The sequence below is a fragment of the Salmo salar genome, chromosome ssa12, assembly GCF_905237065.1.
Source record: "Salmo salar chromosome ssa12, Ssal_v3.1, whole genome shotgun sequence".
Classification (NCBI taxonomy): domain Eukaryota; kingdom Metazoa; phylum Chordata; class Actinopteri; order Salmoniformes; family Salmonidae; genus Salmo; species Salmo salar.
In genome coordinates this window covers 29724762-29744996 of record NC_059453.1, presented here as the reverse complement: position 1 = coordinate 29744996, position 20235 = coordinate 29724762, and the positions used below count along the sequence as shown (strand labels likewise).

At 45.1% G+C, this 20235-nt stretch overlaps 1 long non-coding RNA gene across 2 annotated transcripts; it reads left to right on the top strand.

Moving 5' to 3' along the window:
• Nucleotides 1-11018: 11018 nt before the first annotated feature.
• LOC106564647 (uncharacterized) lies at nucleotides 11019-13889 on the top strand. 2 transcript variants are annotated; one of them, XR_006757951.1, is made up of 4 exons: nucleotides 11019-11106; nucleotides 13241-13319; nucleotides 13540-13623; nucleotides 13745-13889. It is a non-coding gene; the product is annotated as an uncharacterized lncRNA (long non-coding RNA). The 2 variants fall into 2 exon arrangements; XR_006757952.1 differs by lacking the exon at nucleotides 11019-11106 and having other exon boundaries at nucleotides 13047-13319.
• The last annotated feature ends 6346 nt before the right edge of the window (nucleotides 13890-20235 follow it).

The following is a 20235-nucleotide window of genomic DNA, read 5'->3' as shown; positions in this document are numbered from 1 at the left end:
CACCTTGCCTGGCGAGGGTTAAGTCTCCTCGCCGCCCGGATGTACTCCAGATTGCAGTGGTCAGTCCAGATGAGAAAAGGGTGTTTAGCCCCCTCATGCCAATGTCTCCATGCCTTCAAAGCCTTGACAACAGCCAACAGCTCCCGGTACCCCACGTTATAGTTACGCTCATGCTGGGCTGAGCTTCTTCGAGAAGAAAGCACAGGGGCGGAGTTTCGGTGGCGTACCCGAGCGCTGTGAGAGCACGGCTACTATCCCAGCCTCGGACGCGTCCAACTTCAATATGAATGCAAAAGAGGGATCCGGATGGGCCAGCACGGGAGCCGAGGTAAACAGAGCCCTCAGGTGACCAAAGGCCCTGTCCGCCTCAGCCGACCACTGCAAACGTACCGGTCCCCCCTTCAGCAGTGAGGTAATGGGAGCCGCTACCTGACCAAAACCCCGGATAAACCTGCGGTAGTAATTGGCAAACCCTAGAAACCGCTGCACCTCCTTTACCGTGGTGGGACTCGGCCAATTACGCACAGCTGAGATGCGGTCACTCTCCATCTCCACCCCTGAGGTGGAAATGCGGTACCCTAGGAATGAGATGGACTGTTGGAAGAACAGACATTTCTCAGCCTTGGCGTACAGGTCATGTTCCAACAGTCGACCAAGCACCTTGCGCACCAGGGACACATGCTCGGCGCGTGTAGCGGAGTATATCAGAATGTCATCAATATACACCACTACACCATGCCCGTGCAGGTCCCTAAAAATGTCGTCTACAAAGGCTTGGAAGACTGATGGAGCATTCATCAACCCGTACGGCATGACGAGGTACTCATAATGCCCAGAGGTCGTACTGAATACCGTCTTCCACTCGTCTCCCTCCCGGATACGCACCAGGTTGTAAGCACTCCTGAGATCAAGTTTGGTGAAGAAGCGCGTCCCGTGCATTGACTCAATCGCTGTGGCGATAAGAGGTAGTGTGTAACTGTACCTTACAGTTATCTAATTAAGACCTCGATAATCAATACACGGGCGCAGACCTCCCTCCTTCTTCTTCACAAAAAAAGAAACTCGAGGTGGCGGGGGAAGTGGAGGACCGAATGTACCCCTGATGCAGGGATTCGGAGGCATATGTTTCCATAGCCACCGTCTCCGCCTGTGACAGAGGATACATGTGACTCCTGGGAAGTGCAGTGTCTACCAGGAGATTTATCGCACAATCCCCCCGTCGATGGGGAGGTAATTGAGTCGCCTTCTTTTTGGAGGAGGCGAGAGCCAAATCGGCAAATTCGGGGGGAATGCGCACGGTGGAGACCTGGTCTGGACTTTCCACCATAGTAGCACCTACGGAAACCCCTAAACACCTCCCCGAGCACTCTCGCGACCACCCCGTGAGAGCCCTCTGTAGCCATGAAACATTGGGGTCATGACAAGCTAACCAGGGTAGCCCTAGCACCACGGGAAACGCAGGAGAGTCAATGAGAAAGAGACTGATTCTCTCCGTGTGACCCCCTGCATCACCATGCCCAGAGGAGTGGTGGCCTCCCTAATCAACCCTGATCCTAATGGTCGACTATCTAAGGCGTGAACTGGGAAGGGCGTAGCCACAGGAACGATGGGGATCCCTAAACTATGGGCAAATGATTTGTCAATAAAATTCCCAGCCGCGCCTGAATCGACGAGCGCCTTATGCTGGGAATGCGGGGAAAACTCAGGAAAAGTGACAAACAAAAACATGTGTGCAACAGAGGGCTCTGGGTGAGAATGGTGCTTTCTAACCTGGGATGATGCCAGAGTGCCCTGCCTGCTGCCTCGACCCCCAGAGGAACCAACCCGGCACCGACCGGCAGTGTGACCTCTGCGGCCACAGATGGTGCACGAGACGGAACCTCCTCCGGTCTCCCTGAGCGCAGCACCTCCCAACTCCATGGGCATCGGAGCGGTGGTGCTGGGGGATGGAACCAACAGACCCCGATCTGGACGTCCGTGGGTAGCCAGCAGGTTATCCAGCCAAATGGACAGGTCCACCAGCTGGTCGAAGGTAAGGGTGGTGTCCCTGCAGGCCAACTCTCGACGGACGTCCTCGCGCAAACTGCAGCGATAGTGGTCGATCAGGGTCCTGTCGTTCCATCCCGCTCCGGAGGCCAGGGTCCGAACGTCCAAAGCGAACTCCTGTGCGCTCCTCGTCCTCTGCTGTAGGTGGAAAAGACGTTTACCCGCTGCTCTGCCCTCGGGCGGGTGGTCAAAGACTGCCCGGAAACGACGGGTGAACTCCTCAAAGTGGTCCAGCACCGCATCTCCTTCCACCCACACGGCGTTGGGTAGAAGGAGATGGGGAAAGCTCTGTTGTCCAGGGCTTTCCCCGAGAGGCATGAGACGAGGGGGGACACCCTCTCACGGCCTGAAGGAGCCAGGTGGACGGTTGCCAGGTATAAATCCAACTGCAGCAGGAACCCCTGGCAGCGGGCAGCCGTCCCATCGTACTCCCCGGGGAGGGTGAGGCGAATCCCACTGGAACCGGGTGCAGGGGGAGTGAGTAGTGGAGGCCCCTGTTGTGCTGGGGGAGGCGCTGGAGGAACTCCCTGTCTCTCCCAGCGGTCCATGATTTGGACAACGCGGTCCATGGCAGCGCCGAGATGGTGGATCATCGCCTCTTGCTCCACGACGCTTTCCTCGACCCCTATACCAGGGGCACCTGCTCCTGTTGACTCCATATGGCAGGATGTGGAATTCTGTAAGGGTTGCGGAAGAGCAGAAATAGGTAATAGCCGGAGCAGATTAATACAAAACCCACGGCAATACAAAAAGAACCTACATGGGTACAAAACACGACGAGCACCAGTAACATAGAGTATAAGCACTTACAAACAAACAATTCCATACAAGGACATGGGGGGAACAGAGGGTTAAATACACAACAATTAATGAGGGAAATGGAAACCAGGTGTGTAAGAAAACAAGACAAAACAAATGTAAAATGAAAAGTGGATTGACGATCGCTAGAAGACCGGTGACGCCGAACACCGCCCGAACAAGGAGAGGAAACGACTTCGGTGGAAGTCGTGACAGACTGGAAAATAGCTCTCAATTGCATCAGCCTTTTGATATTTAATATAATGTGTCAGCCTCAACATAGTAATAAACATAGACAGACAGGTTTGTTTTAGTAAAGGAGTTTTCTCTGTTATAAATTAGGCTTAACACAAGCTGTCTGCCATTTGTCATGGCATGGCTGCGCTCTGCTGAACTGGGCTGAGTGATTGTGTGAGCAGGGAGCGAGCATGCATAGACCTGCCTGTGTAGATTCAGAAACAGATATATTGCCTAGACTAGAAACAGCGCAAAGCACACAAGAGACTTTATCTTATCCTAACCCGTCACTGACCTGCTCTGTCTGAATAGTAATTGTGTGCAATGAATTGGCATTCTCTTTATGTGAACAATTAACTATTTTAATTGGCGCTCTGTATCTTTGTAAATGTAATTAGGTTGGTAATAGACCACTTTGCCTGTCTCCACACAGGCTTTTTCCAGTAAGAATGATTCATAGGCTGTGTCCGAAATGGCACCGTATTCCCTATATAGTGCACTACTTTTGACCAGAACCCTATGGGTCCTGGTCCCCCTGGTCAAAATAGGGTGCCATAGTATGCATACACAGGCAGATCTGCATAGCTCTACAGGAGTCCACTGTCCTGCAGTGTGTCCTACTGTTCTGAGTGTGAGTTGGGGATGGATGCACTCAACTTCCCACAGGTTGATAAGCATAAACTGATCTCAGACCAGTTTTAATTGGACAACCCATACACTCCCAACTTTGTCATTGGCTAAATGATACCAGTTTGGTCTTGATGTTTTAACTGTTGTTGAATAATTAACAATGATACTGAAGTAAGGCCCATCCAAAAATAGGTTGTTGTTCATCTGTGCCCACAGTAGAAACAAGTCCCTTGTGTTCCAATGTATGTCACAGGGCTGGAACATTAGTGTTGATTGGCTCCCCCGTGTTCTGTTGCTTATTACTTTTCTGGAACATTAGCTCTGATTGGTTCCTTTGGGATGCTTTGCATGGACTGTGGGCACATGGATCAAATCAAATTTTATTTGTCAAATGTGCCGAATACAACAGGTGTAGTAGACCTTACCGTGAAATACTTACTTACAAGCCCTTAACCAACAGTGCAGCTCAAGAAATAGAGTTAAGAAAATATTTACTAAATAAAATAAAGTAAAAATAAAAAGTAACACAGTAGAATTACATAACAATAACGAGGCTATATTCAGGGGGTCCAGTACCGAGTAAATGTGTGGGGGTACAGGTTAGTCAAGGTCATTTGTACATGTAGGTACAGGTAAAGTGACTACGCATAGCGAGCAGCAGCAGTGTAAAAACAAACGGGGGTCAATGTAAATAGTCCGGGTGTCCATTTGATTAATTGTTCAGCAGTCTTATAGCTTGGGGGTAGAAGCTGTTCAGGAGCCTTTTGGACCTAGTCTTGGCGCTCTGGTACCGGTTGATGATGTGGATAGGGGTTAAAAAGGGGTGCTATTAATAGTAGATAGTGTGGGTGTTCAACTATGTATGTAGCATCAACACTCTCCTCAGCAGATGTAGTGAATAGCTCTATATGGACACTGAATTCTCATGTTGGAACTACCTTAGTTCAATATTAAATTAGCATTTGAGAAAGAGGCAGCTCGATGAAGCTACATCTTTTCAGCTAAACAATTTCTCCAAAGCTTCTCTCTAGTTGTATTAGACCACAATGGTCCACTCTATTATTTGACCCTGATGGTCATCTATGAACGTTTGAACATCTTGAAGAACGATTTGGCCTTAATGGCCATGTACTCTTATACTCTCCACCCGGCACAGCCAGAAGAGGACTGGCCACCCCTCAGAGCCTGGTTGCTCTCTAGGTTTCTTCCTAGGTTCCTGCCTTTCTAAGGAGTTTTTCCTAGCCACTGTGCTTCTACATCTGCATTGCTTGCTGTTTGGGGTTATAGGCTGGGTTTCTGTATAAGCACTTTGTGGCATCTGCTGATGTAAAAAAGGCTTTATGAATACATTTGATTTGATTTGAGTTACGCACACAGAACATGATGCAGATTAGATTAAACCTGTCTGGACCTCTCCATGTCCCACTGGCCACACGTAACCTCAACATCATTCTTTCACTGCTCCCATATTCTGACCTATCCTGTCCACTCCCGCTATCCACCCACTCATAGTCACACTGACCTCCTCCTAATCCAGCAAAACTGAATTTAATCTCCTAAAAACTCAGACTCACTGGTCCAAATCATCCAACACAATGACCTTCATTTCACCCAGTACTTTCCTGTTGACCCAGTTGCCGTGCCGACAGTAACTAGGGTGTTAGAGCCGTGACCGTCTGGTGTGTGTTTTGACTGACAGCTGGCTTACACAGTGAGGGATGGTGATGCACAGCTGTATAGCAGAGGTTGGACAGATGGGAGCAAGGACCCATCGTGTGTGTGTGGTCTGTTGAAGAACTGTCTCCCACCACATTCTCAGACACACACGCACACAAATGTATGAGCATACACATACACACACAAACGCACGCATACACACGCGCACACACACACAATCTCTCTGATATTCACACAGTCATTCTCAGTCACTAGCAGGTCTCTATCCCCAGCATTTACAATTTCATGACACCATTTTACCAGCCTCAGTCTAAAAGTAGGAGTTGAAAGAGCTGCAGGCAGCATCTAAAGTGCATTAAATGCATAATTCAGGAGCACAGTACAGTACCTCTGTGTCTCTGCTCCAGCCCACATGAAAGATGTGGATGTGGGTTGATGGTGGGAGCGGCTACAGAGTTGCATACATTTCCTCCATCACAGGGAGTGCAGGTCGGTACTATGGGCTGTTTACAGTAAGATACACCCTCTGTCTCCCCCTCCTCACTTTCACGTTGACTATTACATAGGATCATCAACCGAGATCTACCAGTTCACCTCTGACTGGTATTGGCTGGTTTTATTTATTTATTTTATTTTTACTTATTTTATTTATTTCACTTTTATTTAACCAGGTAGGCTAGTTAAGAACAAGTTCTCATTTACAACTGCAACCTGGCCAAGATAAAGCAAAGCAGTTCGACACATACAACAACACAGAGTTACACATGGAAAAAACAAACATATAGTCAATAATACAGTAGAAAAAGTCTATATACAGTGTGTGCAAATGAGGTAGGCTAAGGGAGGTAAGGCAATAAATAGGCCATGGGGGCGAAATAATTACAATATAGCAATTAAACACTGGAATGGTAGATGTGCAGAAGATGAATGTGCAAGTAGAGATACTGAGGTGCAAAGGAGTAAGATAAATAAATACATTATGGGGATGAGGTAGATTGAATGGGCTATTTACAGATGGGCTATGTACAGGTGCAGTGATCTGTGATCTGCTCTGACAGCTGGTGCTTAAAGCTGGTGAGGGAGATATGAATCCCCAGCATCAGTGATTTTTGCAGTTCGTTCCAGTCATTGGCAGCAGAGAATTGGAAGGAAAGGCGGCCAAAGGAAGAATTGGCTTTGGGGGTGACCAGTGAGATATACCTGCTGGAGCGCGTGCTACGGGTGGGTGCTGCTATGGTGACCATTGAGCTGAGATAAGGTGGGGCTTTACCTAGCAGAGACTTGTAGATGACCTGGAGCCAGTGGGTTTGGCGGCGAGTATGAAGCGAGGGCCAGCCAATGAGAGCATACAGGTCGCAGTGGTGGGTAGTATATGAGGCTTTGGTAACAAAACAGATGGCACTGTGATAGACTGCATCCAATTTGTTGAGTAGAGTGTTTTTGTAAATGTTTTGTAAATCATTTTGTAAATTAAATCGCCAAAGTCGAGGATCGGTAGGATGGTCCGTTTTATGAGGGTAGGTTTGGCAGCATGAGTGAAGGATGCTTTGTTGCGAAATAGGAAGCCGATTCTAGATTTAATTTTGGATTGGAGATGCTTAATGTGAGTATGGAAGGAGAGTTTACAGTCTAACCAGACACCTAGGTATTTGTAGTTGTCCACATATTCTAAGTCAGAACTGTCCAGAGTAGTGATGCTGGACGGGCGGGCAGGTGCGGGCAGCGATCGGTTGAATAGCAAGCATTTAGTTTTACTTGCATTTAAGAGCAGTTGGAGGCCACGGAAGGAGAGTTGTATGGCATTGAAGCTCGTCTGGAGGTTAGTTAACACAGTGTCCAAAGAAGGGCCAGAGGTATACAGAATGGTGTCGTCTGCGTAGAGGTGGATCAGAGAATCACCAGCAGCAAGAGCGACATCATTGATGTATACAGAGAAGAGAGTCGGCCCGAGAATAGAACCCTGTGGCACCCCCATAGAGACTGCCAGAGGTCCGGACAACAGGCCCTCTGATTTGACACACTGAACTCTATCAGAGAAGTAGTTGGTGTGTCAGGCGAGGCAATCATTTGAGAAACCAATGCTGTTGAGTCTGCTGATAAGAATGTAGTGATTGACAGAGTCGAAAGCCTTGGCCAGGTCGATGAATACGGCTGCACAATAATGTCTCTTATCGATGGCAGTTATGATATTGTTTCTGTATATAATATAATCCACTCCCGCTATCCACCCACTCACAGTCACACTGACCTCCTCCTAATCCAGCAAAACTGAATTTAATCTCCTAAACACTCAAACTCACTGGTCCAAATCATCCAACACAATGACCTTCATTTCACCCAGTACTTTCCTGTTGACCCAGTTGCCGTGCCGACAGTAGCTAGGGCGTTAGAGCCGTGACCGTCTGGTGTGTGTTTTGACTGACAGCTGGCTTACACAGTGAGGGATGGTGATGCACAGCTGTATAGCAGAGGTTGGACAGATGGGAGCAAGGACCCATCATGTGTGTGTGAGCTGCAGGCAGCATCTAAAGTGCATTAAATGCATAATTCAGGAGCACAGTACAGTACCTCTGAGTCTCTGCTCCAGCCCACATGAAAGATGTGGATGTGGGTTGATGGTGGGAGCGGCTACAGAGTTGCATACATTTCCTCCATCACAGGGAGTGCAGGTCGGTACTATGGGCTGTTTACAGTAAGATACACCCTCTGTCTCCCCCTCCTCACTTTCACGTTGACTATTACATAGGATCATCAACCGAGATCTACCAGTTCACCTCTGACTGGTATTGGCTGGTTTTATTTATTTATTTTATTTTTACTTATTTGATTTATTTCACCTTTATTTAACCAGGTAGGCTAGTTGAGAACAAGTTCTCATTTACAACTGCAACCTGGCCAAGATAAAGCAAAGCAGTTCGACACATACAACAACACAGAGTTACACATGGAAAAAACAAACATATAGTCAATAATACAGTAGAAAAGTCTATATACAGTGTGTGCAAATGAGGTAGGCTAAGGGAGGTAAGGCAATAAATAGGCCATGGGGGCAAAGTAATTACAATATAGCAATTAAACACTGGAATGGTAGATGTGCAGAAGATGAATGTGCAAGTACAGATACTGAGGTGCAAAGGAGTAAGATAAATAAAAAAATACATTATGGGGATGAGGTAGTTGGATGGCCTAGAGCTAAAGTACGGCTCTTCACACATAGAGGATCTCACTCATATAGAGCACACATTATAGAATGCATAAGACTGTGTGTGTGTATATATATACTGCTCAAAAAAATGAAGGGAACACTTAAACAACACATCCTAGATCTGAATGAAAGAAATAATCTTATTAAATACTTTTTTCTTTACATAGTTGAATGTGCTGACAACAAAATCACGCAAAAACTATCAATGGAAATACAATTTATCAACCCATGAAGGTCTGGATTTGGAGTCACACTCAAAATTAAAGTGGAAAACCACACTACAGGCTGATCCAACTTTGATGTAATGTCCTTAAAACAAGTCAAAATGAGGCTCAGTAGTGTGTGTGGCCTCCACGTGCCTGTATGACCTCCCTACAATGCCTGGGCATGTTCCTGATGAGGTGGCGGATGGTCTCCTGAGGGATCTCCTCCCAGACCTAGACTAAAGCATCCGCCAACTCCTGGACAGTCTGTGGTGCAACGTGGCGTTGGTGGATGGAGCGAGACATGATGTCCCAGATGTGCTCAATTGGATTCAGGTCTGGAGAACGGGCAGGCCAGTCCATAGCATCAATGCCTTCCTCTTGCAGGAACTGCTGACACACTCCAGCCACATGAGGTCTAGCATTGTCTTGCATTAGGAGGAACCCAGGGCCAACCGCACCAGCATATGGTCTCACAAGGGGTCTGAGGATCTCATCTCGGTACCTAATGGCAGTCAGGCTACCTCTGGCGAGCACATGGAGGGCTGTGCGGCCCCCCAAAGAAATGTCACCCCACACCATGACTGACCCACCGGTCATGCTGGAGGATGTTGCAGGCAGCAGAACGTTCTCCACGGCGTCTCCAGACTCTGTCACGTCTGTCACGTGTTCAGTGTGAACCTGCTTTCATCTGTGAAGAGCACAGGGCGCCAGTGGCGAATTTGCCAATCTTGGTGTTCTCTGGCAAATGCCAAACGTCCTGCACGGTGTTGGGCTGTAAGCACAACCCCCACCTGTGGACGTCGGGCCCTCATACCACCCTCATGGAGTCTGTTTCTGACCGTTTGAGCAGACACATGCACTTTGTGGCCTGCTGGAGGTCATTTTGCAGGGCTCTGGCAGTGCTCCTCCTGCTCCTCCTTGCACAAAGGTGGAGGTAGCGGTCCTGCTGCTGGGTTGTTGCCCTCCTACGGCCTCCTCCACGTCTCCTGATGTACTGGCCTGTCTCCTGGTAGCGCCTCCATGCTCTGGACACTACGCTGACAGACACAGCAAACCTTCTTGCCACAGCTCACATTGATGTGCCATCCTGGATGAGCTGCACTACCTGAGCCACTTGTGTGGGTTGTAGACTCCGTCTCATGCTACCACTAGAGTGAAAGCGCCACCAGCATTCAAAAGTGACCAAAACATCAGCCAGGAAGCATAGGAACTGAGAAGTGGTCTGTGGTCCCCACCTGCAGAACCACTCCTTTATTGGGGGTGTCTTGCTAATTGCCTATAATTTCCACCTGTTGTCTATTCCATTTGCACAACAGCATGTGAAATTTATTGTCAATCAGTGTTGCTTCCTAAGTGGACAGTTTGATTTCACAGAAGTGTGATTGACTTGGAGTTACATTGTGTTGTTTAAGTGTTCCCTTTATTTTTTTGAGCAGTGATATATATATATATATATATATATATATATATATATACTATGTGTGTGATATATATATATATATATATATATATATATATATATATATATATATATATATATATATATAGACACACACAGTCTTATGCATTCTATAATGTGTGCTCTATATGAGTGAGATCCTCTATGTGTGAAGAGCCGTATATATATATACGGCTCTTTCACACATAGAGGATCTCACTCATATAGAGCACACATTATAGAATGCATAAGACTGTGTGTGTCTATATATATATATATATATATATATATATATATATATATATATATACACACACACACACAGTCTTATATATATATATATATATATATATATATATATATATATATATATATATATATATATATATATATATATATATATATATATATATATATATATATATATATATATATATATATATATATATATATATATATAAAAGACTGTGTGTGTGTGTATATATATATATATATATATATATATATATATATAGACACACACAGTCTTATGCATTCTATAATGTGTGCTCTATATGAGTGAGATCCTCTATGTGTGAAGAGCCGTACTTTAGGTCTAGGTCATAACACACAACACACACACACACACACACACACACACACACACACACACACACACACAACAAGGTTGTTTACAATTTCATCTGTAGGTTTGCATAGATTCTCTTTGTATTATATGAAGGCAAACCCATGACAAACAATTTTTGTTCAACGTTCTTGTTGCCTGTCCCATGTTCTCCAGGTGAAGAAGTTGGCCAAATGTTTGGACCCCAATGCCCAGGTCAGGATCAACTTCAAGGACTTCTGCCATGGAGTGCTGGCTATCAAAGGTAGGAATGAGAGGCATAGACAGGGAGCCAACCATCGGCAACTGCATAATTCAGTTTTACTGGTGTGTGTGTGTGTGTGTGTGTGTGTGTGTCTGTGTGCATGTGCGTCGTCTTCCCACTGAGGCAGAAGAGCATCATTCAGCAACACTTTTCTGCCATTACCCTCCTACTCAGGTTATAGATGCTGGGACTGAAGAGGCTGGGTAACTCCTACTGCTTAGTTACCATGTAGTTACCATGGAGGAGAGTTGAGTCACATGTTCATACATACACAGCCTACCTACAAAATGGTCAAACAATACTGTACTCTTTTTCATAAGAAAGTAGTCTAGCTCAAACCCCCCAAATATTTTTTTTCTGAGAGAACCAATCAAAGCTCAGCCAGAAATAAGTACAACTTGGCGCGAATATTGCATTTACAATGGCCTCCTGTCCAGACAGTGTGTCAGCTCTCCCTCCCTGACTACCTGAGTCTTGTCAGCCAGGCTAAAGAAAGAGTGCATCAGCCTCAGAAAGTGAAGGTGGAGAGACATAAAGGATGCTGGAGAGTAAGTGTCAATCAAAAGTGAAGCCCTACAATTTAGAGAATAAAAAGTCTGCTTTGGGCTATGTGGTCATTCACTGACATTATGAAAGTCCTGCCCATGATTGAATCTTAACATCTTCACTATGGTCACTTTGTTTTTCCCTGCTACACACTCAAGGCTTGTTTCTGCCAACTTATCATAACTGCTCTAACTGACCGGCCGGCCTCCTCTTTGGCCTGTCTAGAGAGAGAGAGTCCCTGTAAACCAGGTTAGTTTGTTTTTCCCTGCTACACACTCAAGGCTTGTTTCTAACAACCAGGACACTTGAGTGGTCACCAGCCAACCAGGACACATGAGTGGGGAACCAGCCAACCAGGACACATGAGTGGGGAACTAGCCCTGCCAGGACACATGAGTGGGGAAATCAGCCAACCAGGACACATGAGTGTGGACACCAGCCAAACAGGACATGAGTGGACACCAGCCAACCAGGACACGTGAGTGGGGAACCAACCAAACCAGGACACATGAGTGGTGAACCAGCCAACCAGGACACGTGAGTGGGGAACCAGCCAACCAGGACACATGAGTGGTGAACCAGCCAACCAGGACACGTGAGTGGGGAACCAGCCAACCAGGACACATGAGTGGGGAACCAGCCAACCAGGACACATGAGTGGTCACCAGCCAACCAGGACACATGAGTGGGGAACCAGCCAACCAGGACACATGAGTGGGGAACCAGCCAACCAGGACACATGAGTGGGGAACTAGTCCTGCCAGGACACATGAGTGTGGAACCAGCCCTGCCAGGATGTTGTTGTGTATTGCTGGAGCCCGACAACGTTAACGGCTAACATCTAACGCTCACCCCATAGAGCTCCATTGTAATTGACTGACTGCAGATGTGCATGCTTAGCAGTGACCTGCCTCTACTCTGGCCCCAGCTCAGCCACTGCAGCCAGGGGCTAAATCCACAACCCACAGATGGTGCAGTGACGCTAAGGCAAGGTATGGGCACAGGGAGTTTGCCTTGTTAATACGGTGCATGCGTGGTGTCATGTCAAGTGCCAATGTGAATTTAGGATGATGAATCACAGATGATGGACTGAAGGCTCTGTTTTAGTCAGATTAAACTGCTACTAGTCTACTCCCACTCTAAGTTAAAGCTGAGCCCTCATGTCTCCCTTTTACAAAGCCGAAGACTGCGTTTCTAACCTACTCCCAACCAATCATTAATTCATACCAACACACTCCATCAGCCCTCCGTGTCACTGTTGGCTCACTGTCTGTGTGAATATGTGTGTGTTGAATTATAGATAGGAGAAAAGTAAGTGCACGTGCAGAAGTGCACGTTTCCTAAATACTTACAGGAAATGGATTGTGAACTCAACTAGTCTACCTCATGTAACTGTGGCAGTTGTTTTCTGTCTTGATGTCTCATTACTTTATGCTAATATAACAGCTTACAAGTCACATCAAGGATTTAATTTGATGGAAAGAAAAGCTACCCAAGGATGGAAAGACAACTTGACAGTGGGAGTTAAAGAATATCATGTTATTCTATACAGTATGTATAGAACACCTTCTCCCCCTCTCTCTTTCAGGCTGTGAGGGGATCCTGAAGACCACACTGGGAGTATCACACAGCGTCCCTATGAGACCGACAACGGTTACTACTACCAGGTACATAATGTGTGTGTGTGTGTGCCCTTCGCCAGGCCAGCCTCTATAGTTGTACACCCCTCTTTTCATTACTAAGTCAAAAGTCATGTGAAACCCTCAAACTATGTTGTTTTCTTGTAACATGGGAGCTTTGACTTTATAAGCCCTTCATCCCAAATCAGCCCCATAATGTGGTTACATTTTTACACTGTCTTTTTTCTCTCTGCACGGATAAACCTAGATTAATGTCAGCATGTGAATCTGGACATAAACTCTAGCCAGAGTCAAGGCAAACTCCCACACAACAGGCATCACATCAAATATAGTAAGTTATAGGAATACCTTTACAAATGTATGTCTTTACCAACATTACTTATTTTGATTTTATTTTAGGCCTAGTAGTTTACTTCAAAGTAAAATTTCATAACATTTTTGTGCAATTACAGAGTACAATTTTTAAGCATAAGTACCTCATGTGACCAGAGGGTGGCGTACTTTATCCATTCCATTGCCAAAGAGGAGTCACAGTAGCTGGCCCAGATTCTCTCCAGCCCAGCCCCATTCTGTAGACATGGCCTTTGTTTCACGCTTCTCTCTCATTTAAGGTCAGTAAACTAAGATAATTGGCTTATTATGTCATGGGGGGTGTACAGTCTATAACATTGTTTCTAAGTGATGCCGCCCAAGCTTTCACCACACTGGAGCAGACCTGGGTTCAAATATTATTTAGAATCATTTCCATCTGGCACTCTAGGCAGGCTAGAGCAAACGCTCAATGTATTTGAAAGATTTCAAATAGTATTTTTGAACCAAGGTCTGCATTGGAGAGGAGGATCCCCATATTAGGTGTTACAGTATGTGTCATTGTAATGTCCCACTCATCGGGTCATCTCTGGGGAAACAAGATATCGTGTGGTACCGCTTTCTACCACGACACTAAGCCAGGGGGTCTGTCTGTTTATGTAAGCAATGTTGAAGCATTGATTTAATGTCACTAGGTATTAACTAGTGAATGTTTTGCGTTTCTGTTTTCAGTTGTGTCAGTGTATCCTTTTATGTAAGCCCTCTCTGTGAGTACCCAGATTGAGAGCGTTTTTCTTCCAAGGCTTCTGCTGCGAATGCATTATCCACATGGAGAAATATATATATATATATATATATCCATGTGGATAATGCATTTGCAGCAGAAGCCTTGGAAGAAAAACGCATATATATATATATATGGTCTTGAAATATATACAAAACCTGTAATTTAATACATATCCGTCTCCTGCCGTCAATGAAATAGCTTTTGTAAAGTGACTCTGACATTACAAAATGCCTCTCTCTCCTTCACTGGAAATGTCATTGAACTAAGGTAGTCTCTTCACAAGGCAATGGAACTCTATGACCCTGGTGGTATATGTAGTAGTTAAACTGAAGTTGACTGAATTCTCCCATAAAGTTGAAGCTATAAATCCATCACACACACACACACACACACACACACACACACACACACACACACACACACACACACACACACACACACACACACACACACACACACACACACACACACACACACACTATAGTGTCTGGTTGATTTACAGCTGACCTAATACATGTGAATAGTTTGCTGTTTGTACCGTGTTCCAAAGAGAAAAATGTCATCACCATGGCCATGGGTGGAATGGTGCAGGGCCCAACTTATAGAGACACACAGAGTTCCCTTACTACCCTACACTCAATGCGTGTGTGTAGGTGTGTGTGTAGGTGTGTGTGTGTGTGTAGGTGCGTGTGTGTGCTTGAGTGTGTGTGTGTGTGTGTGTGTGTGTGTGTGTGTGTGTGTGTGTGTGTGTGTGTGTGTGTGTGTGTGTGTGTGTGTGTGTGTGTGTGTGTGTGTGTGTGTGAGAGAGAGAGAGAGTCGGCCTGGTCCTAGATAAAGATGGTTCCAGTTCCAGGGGCTGACAGCCAGATGGTCATGTATAATTGATCCCGTTCACTTCTCCCTCCTCTAGTGTCTACTCAACCTGTTGCACTAGATGTTGGGTGTGTCATAGCTGGTATAGGCACAGGTAGCTGTGGTGAACAGGGACTGTACCTTTAGCTGAAGGTATATACATTCACAGCACAAGTTTGGAACTATTTGTAAGTACATTGTGAATAGCTTTTCTCTTGAGGATCAAGATAGTGTACATTGTTTATGAATTGATGTTTTGGGGGTTAGTTTGGGTGGGAGAGTGTAGTTATCTGGGACAGTGGGGTTGTTATCCAGTGTTCCAGCTGAGCTGTCTGGACTAAAGAGGTTTGCGGAGGGAAAACTTGGTCGCCATTGTGAGGAGACAGAGGAATCTCAGAATCTCTGTGCCCCAGTGCAGCCTTTAGAGGTGAGAGAGAGAAACAAAGAGAGAGAGAGAGAGAGAGAGAGAGAGAGAGAGAGAGAGAGAGAGAGAGAGAGAGAGAGAGAGAGAGAGAGCGCGATAGGAGGAGGAGAAGTGTGTGATCTGCCTCATTAGTGTAAGATGAGGTACACTGGATCTATTTGCCTGTTCACTCAAATGGATACTGTGCTGAGCGAGTGCACACACACACACACACACACACACACACACACACACACACACACACACACACACACACACACACACACACACACACACACACACACACACACACACACACACACACACACACACACACACAGAAGGGGGAAGGCTGGGGGAATTAGTTTTGGCAGGTAACAGAGACAGATGAAGCTGGTGCGCTGAGCATTGCAGGGGAGGAGAGAGCGACAAAGACTGTGTGTGAGTGTGAGCGTGAGAGTGTGTGTGCGTGTGTGTGTTGACAAGCCTGGTTTACAGAATCAGGTCAAAGCAAAAAGAGTGGGATCCCTTACACAGTGGCACTAGCAGGGTAACAACAACAGAGTCATGTCTACCACCACTCCTGTTGAAGTTTAAAACTGCCACTGGTATATAGGAGCTAGTACAACGTTGCGTATTGTACACACGTAGCATTGAATATCAGACATTTCTACACTATTAGACGTCATAGTTTATGATGTAGCTCTATGTGTCTGGTCATTCCGTGTCATCCAAGTCAGTATGGATTGAAAATGTCGTTGTCTCTTTTCAATAGCTCAAAATAAGCCAAACTAATTAATGAAAATGGCTAACAAAGTTCAAGGAACTGCAAACTTTTACTGAAGCATAGGGAGTAGGGACCAAGCTTGTTGGTGTTTTAAGGCGTCAACTGTGTTCTGAGGGTAGATCAATCATGATTGGTTCTTAAAACATAAACAAACTGGAGACTTACATCCCCCAGAGACCCACTTCAGTCCCCCAAAATAATCCCCTCCACAAACCTCTTACTGGTACTGACTCTGAGCCACACTGAGCTGAGTTATCCCTCTCTGCCTTAAGACGCTTGTCCTCATTAGAACTGCATGGATTACACTGACATTCCACCAGTGCAGTTAGCATGCTAACAAATTAGCAATGAACTCCATTTTGGAATTATCATGCTAGAAGATTAGCATGGAACTCAATGGGTTGAGTAGTTACTTGACTAGGTAGGCCGCAGGGTTGTGTATGTTACTTTCTAAATGTAATCCTTTACAGTTACTAGTTACTTGTCCAACATTGTAATCAGTAACATAATTTTTGGATTACTCAAACTCAGTAATGTAATCAGATTATTTTCACTTACTTTTAGATTACTTTCCCATTAAGAGGCGAAGGTTAGTAGCTGGCACAGCCACAAAGTAATAAAATCTGATTTTAAACCTTTTTATTTTATTTATTTATTTCACCGTTATTTAACCAGGTAGGCTAGTTGAGAACAAGTTCTCATTTACAACTGCGACCTGGCCAAGATAAAGCCAAGCAGTGCGACACAAACAACAACACAGAGTTACACATGGAATAAACAAGCGTACAGTCAATAACACAATAGAAAAAAAGAAAGTCTATATACAGTGTGTGCAAATGGCGTGAGGAAGTAAGGCAATAAATAGGCCATAGTAGCGGAGTAATTACAATTGAGCAAATTAACACTGGAGTGATAGATGAGCAGATGATGATGTGCAAGTAGAAATACTGGTGTGCAATAGAGCAGAAAAGTAAATAAAAACAATATGGGGATGAGGTAGGTAGTTTGGGTGGGCTATTTACAGATGGGCTATGTACAGCTGCAGCGATAGGTTAGCTGCTCAGATAGCTGATGTTTAAAGTTACTCAGGGAAAAAGAAGTCTCCAGCTTCAGCGATTTTTGCAATTTGTTCCAGTCATTGGCAGCAGAGAACTGGAAGGAAAGGCAGCCAAAGGAGGTGTTGGCTTTGGGGATGACCAATGAGATATACCTGCTGGAGCGCGTGCTACGGGTGGGTGTTGTTATCGTGACCAGTGAGCTGAGATACGGTGGGGCTTTACCTAGCATAGACCTATAGATGACCTGGAGCTAGTGGGTCTGTCGACGAATATGTAGCGAGGGCCAGCCGACTAGAGCATACAGGTCGCAGTGGTGGGTGGTATAAGGGGCTTTGGTGACAAAACGGATGGCACTGTGATAGACTGCGTCCAGTTTGCTGAGTAGAGTATTGGAAGCTATTTTGTAAATGACATCACCGAAGTCGAGGATCGGTAGGATAGTCAGTTTTACGAGGGTATGTTTGGCGGCCTGAGTGAAGGAGGCTTTGTTGCGAAATAGGAAGCCGATTCTAGATTTAATTTTGAATAACCCTAACCTTAACCACAATGCTAACACTAATGCCTAACCCTAACCTTAAGATTAACCCTAACCTTAACCACACTGCTTTCCCAAATGCCTAACTCTAACCTTAAATAAGATAAAAAGCTAATTTATGTTTTCGTACATGTTTACAATATAGACAATTTTGACTTTGCATCTGGCCCATCTAGCGGAAATTGCTCAGTTCTGCCTCAAGGACAAGACTAATCCCAATAAACGTCAACCTGCTTAAGAGGCATTAGAAGAAGACAAAAATGTATATTACCATTTGAATGACATCTATTGCAGGATAAATCAATGTTAGAGTTTACATACACTATATATACAAAATTATGTGGACACTCCTTCAAATTAGTGGATTTGGCTATTTCAGCCACACCCGTTGCTGACAGGTGTATAAAAAATCGAGCACACAGCCATGTAATCTCCATAGACAAACATTGGCAGTAGAATGGTCTTACTGAAGAGCTCAGTGACTTTCAACGTTTGTTGGGAGCTTCATGAAATGGGTTTCCATGGCCTAGCAGCCGCACACAAGCCTAAGTTCACCTTGCGCAATGCCAAGCGTCGACTGGATTGGTGTAAAGCTCGCCGCCATTGGACTCTGGAGCAGTGGAAACACATTCTCTGGAGTCCAACGGACGAATCTGGGTTTGGTGGATGCTTGGAGGACGCTACCTGCCCGAAGGCATAGTGCCAACTGTAACGTTTGGTGGAACAGGAATAATGGTCTGGGTTTGGTCTTTTTCATGGTTCCGGTCTAGGGCCCTTAGTTCCAGTGAAGGGAAATCTTAACGCTACAGCGTACAATGACATTCTAGACGATTCTGTGCTTCCAACTTCGTGGCAATAGTTTGGGGAAGGCCCTTTCCTGTTTCAGCATGACAATAGCCCCGTGCACAAAGCGAGATCCATACAGACATGGTTAGTCGAGATCAGTGTGGAAGAACAATAATCTATATCTTTTCAATTAAAAAAACAACAGAGTCTGTCAGATTTCCAGTCATTCCAATTAATGTAATACCCCTTGATCTTCAGGAATAGGACTTGGAAATATGGAAATCTAGATTAGCCAAATTGTTTTACCTGAGCACAACCCAGAAACTAAGAACTAATCAGCCTAATCTGTTGTTTTTGATTTTGTTGTCAAAAGGGAGTTGACAAAGAAATGTTGCTCTTGGAATGGCATGCTTTGAGAAAATAAAAGCCCCACTCTTGTCTTCTTAAATTAAATTCCATTTTGACAGTATTGAGCACAAACGTTTATTCCATAGGCAGGGATCCGCACCATGCAGCTGTTGCAAAATAGCATTTTTCACTGGCTGTACTCTGATCCTGTTGCAAAACGTTTCTTAAACAGAAGGAAACGGAACAAAATGGGGAGAGACCTACCTGAATTTGTTCAATAGAAAGTCTCTTTTTGCTTCCGTTTGGTTTTCAAGCGGTAAACGGTTTCCGTAATGAATACACACACCTGGCTGCAAAAACAATGATTGATAGGCAGCTTAAAGTTCTTAAATTCAACCTTTATTGGGTTAAAATACACATATACATTCATGAACAGCCATCCACAACAACCAGAGGTGCAAATAAATGAGAGAGCAGCAGGGTGATTCACATCAATGCGCTATGTAGCCTAAAAATCAATAAAAAAATCTGTATTGCCTGTAGGGTACACCACTGTTGTTGTCCTTACCTCCAAGCGTTTATTCAAGTTTGCTGATCTTTGGATGCCGACAGCAGTCGCACCATTGGTAGACATAGCTTGGACTGTAGCCTTCAAGAGCCTATTCCTGCTATTTTCCCGCGATCCATCAAATGCATTTGGTGTGACATCATAGGGGTCTCTGGATTTGGGATCAGACTCGCACAGGCGGAACAAACTAAAACTTTTTTCAATGCTGATTTCAATATCGTTGAGAAAGCAGAAAGGTGTCAAAAAAGGTTTCGCAAGCATCCTTTCTGAATTTAATAGTAATCCTAGAAGTAGTCATCTAGTTTTTCAAAAGTATCTGTAATCTGATTACAACATTTTTGCTGGTAACATAACTACAGTTACAGTTTTTTTTGTCATCTGTTACTCCCCAACCCTGGGTGGCTGTAGGCTCACTAAATCAGTGACTATTGACTCAATTGGCGGCTCGTAATCTTCAATGAAGTCTGTACTGCAAGACTCTGCCACATACAATGAGTTACCACAGACTTA